The sequence below is a fragment of the Falco biarmicus genome, chromosome Z (genome assembly GCF_023638135.1).
Source record: "Falco biarmicus isolate bFalBia1 chromosome Z, bFalBia1.pri, whole genome shotgun sequence".
NCBI lineage: Eukaryota > Metazoa > Chordata > Aves > Falconiformes > Falconidae > Falco > Falco biarmicus.
Window position 1 is genome coordinate 51952306 of NC_079311.1, and position 10895 is coordinate 51963200.

Below are 10895 nucleotides of genomic sequence, written 5' to 3' on the forward strand. Positions count from 1 at the left end.
TGCTTGAGACAAGGTGGGAGCCTTCTGGACTGAGCTGACTTTCCCATTATACTAAGCACGCTCTGTTTTTGGTCTGTGCCTGACCTCCCTAGGTACAACTTGGCTTTTGTTTGTGTCAAATGGCAGCTGACCATCAGAATTCTGTGTATATAGTCTCCCTCTGGAAAAAGGCCTTTACTTTTCCTATTGCAGTCACTAGAGCTGGAAATAAAAATATAACTGTACCTTTGTCTTAAGTGCATATTTATGGATTATTAGCATTTGGTAGAAATAACTCATTTACAGTTTACTCTTTGCAATCATATGGTATCCTGTTCTTTCCACCCTCAGAAGTCAGAGACTCTTCAGACCGATTTATTTTGCCAGCTGCCAAACCATTCCTGTCTGCTCTACCCTTGCTCCCATTTCTTTAAATTTATGTGTGTGTTGGGGGAGGGTATTATGTGTGAGGGGAGGATGTCAAAGTTTTTGTGTTCTTGTGTGTGTATATATGCATATATATGTGTAGTTTGGGGAATAGTACTGTGTAAGTATACACTGTTAGCCTGTAGATACTTCCTTCCAGGCATGGTATTTTTTTTATGGAAGAAATTAAAACAAGCACTCTAATCCTTCTTTATCCATAGGTCTCAAAGGATTTTTAAAAAAGGGAGTGAATATTTGATGTATTTTAATGTCAGGAAAAACTGCAGCAGAGGGATTATCTGTTTCAACTCCGTTAAACTGTGATTATCATGATTCCTGATAAATCTTTTCCTAATGTGAGCATACATCTCTTTTATAAGCCTGATATGTTTAAGAATGAAGTACCTTCCAGTTTGTGTTTTCAGGGCAATGAAATCCTATTTGAAGTTGAGAAATGTTTGGGACTAGGATAATGATGCAGTCCTTGTGGGACTAAGAGTGCCTCATGAAATATGAATGCAATTCAGACTTCCTTACTGTTCAGAGCTTTTTGTTTAGGCCCATGTCAAAGATCTCACATTCATAGGACTGCTTCTTTTATATATAGGAACTGTACTCAGTTTTACCCAGCTGATAGAACACATGCACCTGTATGTATTATTGACACTCAGACTTGAGCTTAAACCTGTTAACAAAGCTAGCAAACCTCTTTCACCAAGCCTAGAAGCAGCAACCTGGAATTAAATTGGTTTCTCTCTCAATGTCAAGGAGAAGATGAACAAAAAAAAATAATATTGGGTGACAGGCGGCAAGGAGACAGAGGCATTTGCCCGTTTGCTCTTCTCTGTAGTGAAAGCTGGCTGGAACTGCCCTAGTGTGAATTTCCGGTTCAAAAGTGAATGGGAACAGGAGAGGTGAAGTCCTCACCCATTTAGGTACAAATAGGCCACCACCAACAAAGGTAACACTGCCTGCATGGGTGTTGCTTTGGTTTTTCAAGACCAAGAAAAATGTTTATGCAGTCAGCTGCTGGGTTCAGCTTGGGCACTTAGACTGGAAGCTTGGGGTGCTGAAGCTGTGTGGGAGACTCTATTTGTCTTTAGTACCCAGCCACACACACACACACCTTGAAGTCAGACTAGCTATGGAAAAGGGACCTAGGTTTGTCCATAGATGCAGACTGTTTTGTAGCTGCATTTCTATGCATTGATCATTTTCAGTACTAGCCACTAGATAGCACTAGAGAATCAAGGTAAATCTCAAACAGCATGGGTTGCAAAGATTTGAACAAACTCGAGCACTCCAAAACTAACAAGCAATGAAGTCCATCATTGATGTTCAGCTCTGATCAGCGACCTAATGGAAATTGTTCGATCAGGAGAAAGTTAGTTTAAATTCTGGTTTACTTTAAATGTCTTCAATGATGTATTCCCAAGCAAAAAAAAAAAACAACCCACCACCACTCATAGAAGTAGCATGAACAGGTTACTCTGCTCCAGCCCTCTTTCTATTACTATATTATTTCTAAAAAAAATATTTGATCTTTATTGAAGGCCACAAGCTACAACAAACTGTGCATTAAACCCAAAATTTTTCATACTGGGCATCACAAAATAAACACTTAAAAACTGAAGTAAAAATACACGTCTAAAAAATTCCTTATGGATATATGCTTTCCAAAATTATGCCTCCAAAAACATATCCTCAACAGAACTCATTTGCAGAGAGAGTAAAAAGTCATCTGTGCCTGTCACTTCCTGGAAGTTTACTCTATCCCTTGCAAAATGACTTGGCATTTTTAGCTTTCCAAGAAGAGTTTAAGGTAGTGAAGAAATCATTACTGACCATCTCTGTGAGAAGCCAAGAACTCATGTTTTTAATCTCAATTGTGAAAAGCAATATGGGTACAACTTGCTTACTGATAGCCTTTCAAGAAGCACCATATGAATTTTTTTCTGAGGGATTGGAAAACACAAAAAGGTTTTGGGAGAAAGGCATGGGTTACTGCTGCTTGTGCCGTGCATTGCATTTTCATAGGTTTTGCACTCTTCTTGCAAACCATACATGTAATGCACATATGTACTTTTGATCTGCACTTTCATGAATAGTTTTTCTGGCAGTCCTGAGAAATATACACAGGTGTGCATGGTGCTGTGTAAGGTAAGAAACTTGGTGATCTCTGAAAACTGTGTTCCTGTGTTTTGTTCCATACTCTCTAGGTAATGACAAATTCTTCTCTTATTCATTAACATAGTTTCTATGCCCAACTTACTTTGATAACATGTCTCAAGAGTTTTGGCAGGGATGTAAAATTGGAAATTAGAAGGTCTTGAAATCCTGGAGTAATGTCACCTAAATTCTTTTCTTTAAGGACAGATTAATAATCAGCTCAGAGCATCTGGATCTTGTGGCTTGCATCTTAAAGTACATTGAACAGACTTGTATCAAAATTTGCAGCTGTACTGGCCTTTATTTCCTATAGGCATGCTTCAGCTTAGGTACAGGGACTTCAAGGACTGCAGGCTTGGCTGTCATGGATAGAAGTTCACGGGAACTCCCAGTGGACTGGGCTGATGTGTATGTGAGCTCTCGGCCAGTAAGCTGTCTCTTGCTGAAGTGACAGCCTGTTATCAAGAGATGCATGGGCTGTCTTTGAGGCTTGCTTCCACTTAACAGTACATCCAGAATATCATCACCTACCACTTTCTATAGCAATTCACCTTTTCCTGTCAGTATGTGAGAGGTGTATGTTTAAACAAGGTAAAAGATTTTAACAGCACTGAAGGTTGATCATCTGTTTCTCCACAATTTAAATGAAGATTTTTGCAGCCCTCCTTTTCCCTCCCACTCCAGTCCCTCGGCTGCAGCTTGGGGGGCTGAACTTGCCTGGTGGCTAGAGTCAATTATGCGAACATAGAGCTGAGTAAGGTTTGTCAATCGAACTTCCAGCCTGCTTCAGGCATTCTTCACTAGTCAACAGCTATTTGCAGTTGGCAGGTCAGCAAAGCACTTGCCTACAAGACTGGAAGGTGAACTAGCGTTATAGTGCAGCTAAAGCAAGCTTAGTGACTGACATTGCATGACAAATCCTTCCAGCCCCTTTTTGGCCTTATTATTTATTGCACATGTGAAACTATACTAAGCATGTCCATAGTACTGCTATACTTCATTCTCAAATGCAGATTTTGCAATTTGTTCTGTGATTTGTTTTGCTCCAAGTGCTAGTGGCAGGGAAGCTGTTTTTCTAAGTGCTCTGTAAACAAGTTCCAGCAAAACTGATCTTTATCAGATCCCATTGAAAAGGCTACAGGTACTGAATAGAGAAACAGGCCAGTTAAATTTTAATCTTGGTTACATAAAAGATTGTTCTTAAAGTAGCATATACGGACATTGTTCTCACACTCATTAACTTGCAGCTGAAAAGTGAAAAGATCAAGAGACATGTCAAACCTCTGTGTGTATGTGTTTGTACATATGTATATATACAACTTTTAGGGTAGAATCATGGAAACCTTTCTGCACCATTTTGGCTTTGCCATGTTTTGGTTTTCCTCATGGGGACGGGGGGATGGTGCCTTGCAGACTAAGAGTCATGTAATTTAATAGGTCTTTTGGGTGAAGGGTCCTTGTTTTGGGGACGTGCTGTCAACACACTGAGGATCTTGTTCATGCAAGTTTAGAGCAGTAGTGAGGTTGTGCCCAGAAGCCCGCATGTGGCCTGAGCTGAGAGGATTCCTAAGTAAGGGCAAAGGGATGCAACATATACTCAGGCAAAGGACAGCATGCATTTAGCTTATTACAGGTGGTAATATTTAGTTGAGTTGCCCATGCACAATTCGAGGTAGTTGTTTTTAAAAGTATGTGCTGTTGGATGCTATTCTTTGTGAAGGACTTGGAGTTACTGCAGGAGAAGCAATTAAAGACACATGTGCCTAGACAAACCAAGCTACCACTCTTGAGAGCTGTAGGGTTGCACCAGTGCAGCCTAAGAAAAATGAGAAGACAGTCTGGTGCTTTAGTTCCTTTTTTACTTTCTTCTTTTTTTTTTATTTTTTAATTTTCTGATAGTATTTCTTATCTGTAGTGAAACGTGAAGCAAGAATTTTCCCAAGTAAATAACCTCTGATCTTTAATATTAAAGTATTTAAAAGTTTCTCTTCTAATTAACTGTTTTAAAAGGACATGGAGTTTTTGTAAGAAATTAAGACTAGTTTTCTCTGTGTTGTAAAGTCACACTTCAGGTTGTATTAAGGTCTAAGAACAAGTAAGTTCTATAGTGTGCCAAACTTAGAGGTCATTTACATACCTGTGATGCCTATTAATCTACATCAGAGACCTTTCATATTTACACCTCTGTGCCTCAGATGGTAAAATGGCCCAGGGCATTTGGTTCCCCCTTTGGTTTCACATGCTGTTCCATTAGTGTTGGGCATGACTTCACTTACATGCAAGACTGCTTCTTAAATCAGCATGAAGAATTTTTTTGGTGATTGACTTTTTGCCATGGGAATTAACTGTTAATCAAAATCCCAGGAACAGTGCTGTAGCAAAAAGTTCAGTCAAGTGATTTGCAATGGCCAGCTGCTGGGTGAAGTGGTAAGGCCAGGTGAGAATGATACACGCACAGGCATCAGAAGCAACACAATACAAAAGAACCTCAAGAGCTGGAGGGCCAAATTTATTTTCCTTAACCTATTTGCTGCAAGTCTTTGGAAAGTCACACATCCTCCTTGTTAATTGCATTCAGTCCCCAAAGACAGCTAAGGCTGTTACTTGGGGCTCTGTCTTCAATGCAGTAGCATGTCAGAATGACGGGCAACACAGTCTTCATCTGTGGAGAAGGATCAGAGCAGGGAAAGAGTGTCAGAAATAGGGAGATGGCCTACCATTTTGTCACAGCAGCTGTGCCTTTTATTAAAGCTGGAGCTATGCTCAAGACCCAGCCCAGGAAAGCCAGTCACACAATAAAACCGTATGGTTTGTTGACCAAAAACAGTTGTTAAACCTACACTTCACATATTTGAGCAGTGATGATTAAAACAAACTTCCTCTCCACTGTGCATGTGGTCTGAAACTTGCTTGCATCAAAATTGTGAGGGTAATTGTTCGCTTGTGTACACTTCCCAGCATTATTTAATTAGGAAAATGTGCTTGACAGGAGGGAGGTGGAAGCTGGAAAAGAAAGAATTGTTGTCAACAACCCATGTGGTTCCCAAGAAAGCTGAGTGAAAGTGTGTGAAAGACAGGTGGTAAAACACTGCATAAGTGGTGGCATGTGTGGTTGCTGACAGCCCAGTAAGTGAGGAAGAGCAAAGGTATCTTGACTGAAAACTCCAGGAGTCACACACTATGCTATCATGTCTCAGGAAAGGCACAAGCAGGCTGGGGATTGCCTTTCCTGGTGCTTTATAGTCACTTTTCTAGTGCTTACAGGGCACCTGAGTAAGGTGTCGCTCAAAAAGGTCAAGAAATTTCCTACCTAGGTATTCCTGCTGACAACAGGTAGGCTGGGAGAATTATGCTTTATCACTTAAGAGTCAGTGGGGAGATCTGCAAAACAATGTCCTCTCTGTTTTATAACAGCAAGCTTTGTCTTCCATATGTCTTACAGACACTCCAGAGATTCAGATTTGTGTATTCTGGTCCCTAAAGCCCAGTTAAGATTAAGCAGGGACACCACCAAAATAAAACAACAGGAGGTGTCTTTTGCAAATTGCTGTCACCCTGAAAAACTGTCTTCAGGTTACTCTGTGGCATTCAGACAAGAGATGAGGCAAGCTGAAAGCAAGCAGCAGTCAGTCTGAAAGAAGGCTAATGTTTCAAGCCAGAATAATTTCTAGAGAGAAGCAGTATATGTATGCTTTATTGTCGGGCTCCTAAACTAGGTGATGTGGGGAAATAAATCTGAATTTCAGCTGGAAAATCTTCCTTCTCCATCTGTGTAATTATTGTCTCCCTCCTTGCTTTTTCCAGACCTGTAATTACTACTTTAGCAGATAGAACCTGTAACTGGAGTTAAGGCAACTACGCTAAGCAGCTGTCTTTACATTAGTGGTTAAATCAAGCAGGGCAGATCTGAACTAGATTAGTAAAGCATAAACTTACCTGGTAGACAAATCAACTAGAAGTAACATACCCCTTACTGTCTTCTCAGTGAAAGTTCCCAGCGGTCATGCTGCAAACATCCCCTGGAACTACTTTTATGGAAAAATTACTGACAAACTATCCAAATGCTTTATGGAATGATCAGGCTGGTGGGTGGCATCAGGACTCCCTGGCTTTCAGGAGGCCAAAGCAAGTGCCCATTTTGAACCCAAATGTACATTTTTTAAGCCAAAATGTAGTTTTGATATGAATCCATTTACACCAATTAGAGGTGTAAATTCATGAACTTTATGGAGAAACTTGTTCAAATACCTCAATAGAATATAAAGGAAATCCTTACTAAATACTTGTATTTATCTGGGACAAATAGGATTTAAAACTGCCAGAAAAGTCTTACAGAAGTTAGAAGTCTTACAGAAAAGGTAAGGACTGTCTGCTGTTCCAGGCAACGTGATGGTATTGAGGAATTTATTTCAGTTTTGATAGAAGCTTCAGCTATCATCCTGAGGAAGTCATACAGTTAAAATACAGGCACAGCTACCAGTTGAGTTTATTCCGATGGCTTGACTTTGCTGGGATTTATGTGCCACAATGCTGTCCAGCTGTGACTTGATTATTCTAGGAGATTTGGGAAGGCACTCCCAACAGGAGATGCAAGTAAACGGGAGACCACGTTTACAAGGTACACATTTCCAAAAAAATGAATTTCTTAGGGTTGAAATGTTGCTTCTGAAGAGATATCCATCATACTTATTTTTCAGTGTAGTTATTCTCAATTTAATGTGTTCTTGTGGCACAGTTTCAGCTTTAGTCTCCTCCAAAAGGTGTCCAGTTTGGGTGATTCACTACATGAAGTGAGTTAGTATGGTCAGTATCATACTTCAGCAGTAAACTCCTGATCCAGACTGAAGTGCTAATGCAGGAAAACCCAGACAAAAATACATACACTTGCAATAAAGTTTTGGCAATACACAGTAGTTTTTAGCACTCAAAATTGTTGATAGTTTTGGAAACCATTTTAACCAACAGATTTGTTATTACGATGTCTGTGCCTTGATAAAGAGAGATGGTGTTCACCTGAGGTCTGAGTAACTTGTTTCACATGAAGCACATAATGAGTGTGTTTGCCTGTAAGAGGCTGTGTGCGAATAGGGAGGAACTGAGCTGTGGCTTATGTAAAGCTTGTGCATTTTTAGATAGAACAGCATTTGAGTGATGAGATTGAAGTATGTGCTTTAGTCCTCAACACAGATGTTTCCATGTTTTATGGATATTAAAAAAAAAAAAAGTATTTTTTTCTTTGCACGTGTTTTAGGGAGGAAATATTAGGTGGTATTTAGGAAACGCCACTGAAATAAACATCTCTACAACATGTAGAGTCTCTCTCCAAGTTACTACTTGGCCACTGCAATTTGATAAACCAGTCCTCAACTTAATGTATTAAGCCACTATGTTGAATCATAAAGAGCACCTGGGACATGGCATTCCTGGCTTTTTGCCAAAGATTAATCACCCTCTCTTTGAACTGGACCTAGGACCTATACTTATTACCAATTACACTGAATCTATCAAGAATTCTAACTTATTTAAAGGCCTGTGCAGGGAATGAGGTTCACTACAAGATTGTAATGTAGAGCTGCTGAGGTGTGCTTGCCTGTCTTTTATATCCAGGAAAGCTGCAATGCTAAAGAGAGGAGCAATGGGGAAATCAGCGAAGCATGAATTTTATTTAGAGCTGCGTGGGTTGAAATAATACTGTGTGCTTTAGCCAGAATGTCAGAGATGGTGAAGGAATGAGCAAGAGGGTTCAGACAGATTAAGTGGGCAGCACTGTTTTGCCCACAGTGGGTAGAGGTAGTGCAGATGTCAATGCTGCCAAAGTCTGAAACTGCGTTTCCCTGAGAGGGACCAGTGCCATGCCACTCTTGGGTGAGAGGACTTTCCAAGCGCTGTGCTCCAGCCTGGCCTTGCCATGCACTGGGTTTCGCATCCTGCTCAGACAATGGGCTTTGTGCTCTGATGCAGGGCAGCGTTTCACAGATGGTAGCTGCAGATACACGGGACAAGGGCCAGTGGGCTGTGCTAGGTTAACACAAATTGTGGCTTTCCTACCCTTCCCTTAGTTTCTGTGCTTTTCAACAGCTGCTGATCATGGCAGCAAGAGTTTTTCAAGGGCTGTTGGCTCTGTGTGTCACTTTGCCCTCATTAGCTGTAAAGGTATTACTGAGACACTGCTGGAACCGTTTAGGGAAGATCTAGTGAAGTGGAACAATCTTCATTAGATTGCTGCCTCTGAGATCAGTACCTTCTGATGTTGCATCTTATGCTTCATTTGTTTAATGGAGACATCGTAGGAAGAGGGTATATTTTCTATTTTCCTCTCTACTGTTTCTCTGTGAGTAGTCACAAAACCACAGGTTAATCCTTGTGTTTTCACTTCAGTATTTCTAAGGTAGTAAGATGCAAATCCTGAATTAGGTTTTTGACTCAGAGGTGTGAGGGATATATAAATATATGTATAGTTATATATAAATATATATACTATGTAATAGTGTATAGTTGTGGCAGGTTGACCCTGGCTGGACACCAGGTGCCCACCAAAGCTGCTCTATCAGTCCCCTCCTCAGCTGGACAGGGGAGAGAAAATACAACGAAATGCGTGTGGGTTGGGATAAGGACAGGGACACCACTCAGCAATTACCATCACGGGCAAAACAGACTCGACTTGGGGAAATTAATTTCATTTATTACCAATCAAATCAGAGTAGTGTAATGAGAAATAAAATCCAAACTTAAAAGCAGCTTCCCCCCACCCCTCCCTTCTTCCCAGGCTTAACTTCGTTCCCAGCCCCTCTACCTCCTCCCCACCAGCAGCACAAGGCAGGCAGGGAAGGGGGTTACAGTCAGTTCATCACACGCTGTCTCTGCCACTTCTTCTTCCTCCTCAGGGGAGGCTCCTCACACTCTTGCCCTGCTCCAGCATGGGGTCCTTCCCATGGGAGACAGTTCTCCATGAACTTCTCTAACAGGAGTCCTTCCCACAGGCTCCAGCGTGGGTCCCTTCCACAGGGCGCGGCCCTTCAGGCACAGACTGCTCCAGTGTGGGTCCCTCGTGGGTCACCAAGTCCTGCCAGCCACCTGCTCCAGCATGGGCTCCTCTACCCGTGGATCCACAGGTCCTGCCAGGAGCTTGGTCCAGCATGGGCTTCCCATGGGGTCGCAGCCTCCTTCAGGCACCCACCTGCTCTGGTGTGGGGTCCTTCACGGGCTGCACGTGGAGATCTGCTGCACCATGGACCTCCATGGGCTGCAGGGGCACAGCCTGTCTCACCATGGTCTTCACCATGGGCTGCAGGGGCACCTCTGCTCTGGCACCTGGAGCACCCCCTGCCCCTCTCCTGCACTGACCTGGGTGTCTGCAGTTGTTGCTGTCACATAGTCTCACTCCCCTCTTCCGCCTCCATTTGTTGTGCAGGTTTTTTTCCTCTTCTTAAATGGATTATCCCAGAGGCGCTACCACGGTCACTGGTGGGCTCAGCTTTGGCCAGTGTCGGGTCCGTCTTGGAGCCAGCTGGCATTGACTCCATTGGACATGGGGGAAGCTTCTAGCAGCTTCTCACAGAAGCCACCCCTGTACACCCACCTCACCAAATGCTTCCCACACAAACCGAATACAATAATGTTTATTTATAATACATATAATATCCAGTGTATATTTAGTGTACAGGTGGTATATATATGTACTATATTTACAGTATAGTATACTGCTGTGTAAATATAGTATATAATAGTATATACACTACATGTATATATAAAAGCATGTATAGTACATATATTATTTTATATGTGTGTGGGGGTTTTTAAATTGTATTTATCCTCGTGGATGCTGTTGGGTGCAATATACAGAAACATGGAGCCATATAAAGCAAATTGCAATGTCTCATTGTCTCTTGAGCACAAAATGGCTGTTAGCTCTCACAGTGCTTTAAAGTCAGATGGTCCTCACACACTTAATTGTCACAAACCTCCAAATAATTTCTCCTAATTCCAAGCCCCTCAAAGTGTTTGCTTTCAGGAGCTCTCTTAATGTTCACTGCCATACATACATATTTGCATGTTATTAAAGCTTTTCTCCTTTTTGTCTTATTACATCATTACTGTTTACTGCATGCAAGAGTTCCATTTTAACACACTGTGAAAACTCAAAAGTTATAATGATAATTTCAAACATATTCTATATACTTCTTCCTTTAGGGGAATGAAGAGGAACAGATAACGGCCTCCACTTGCCAGGGAAAATGTGTGGACCACTTGGTTCTGTTCAAAAGGCATTACACCTTGGATCGGAGAAACAGGACTGGTCTAACCCATCAGCTGATGCACAT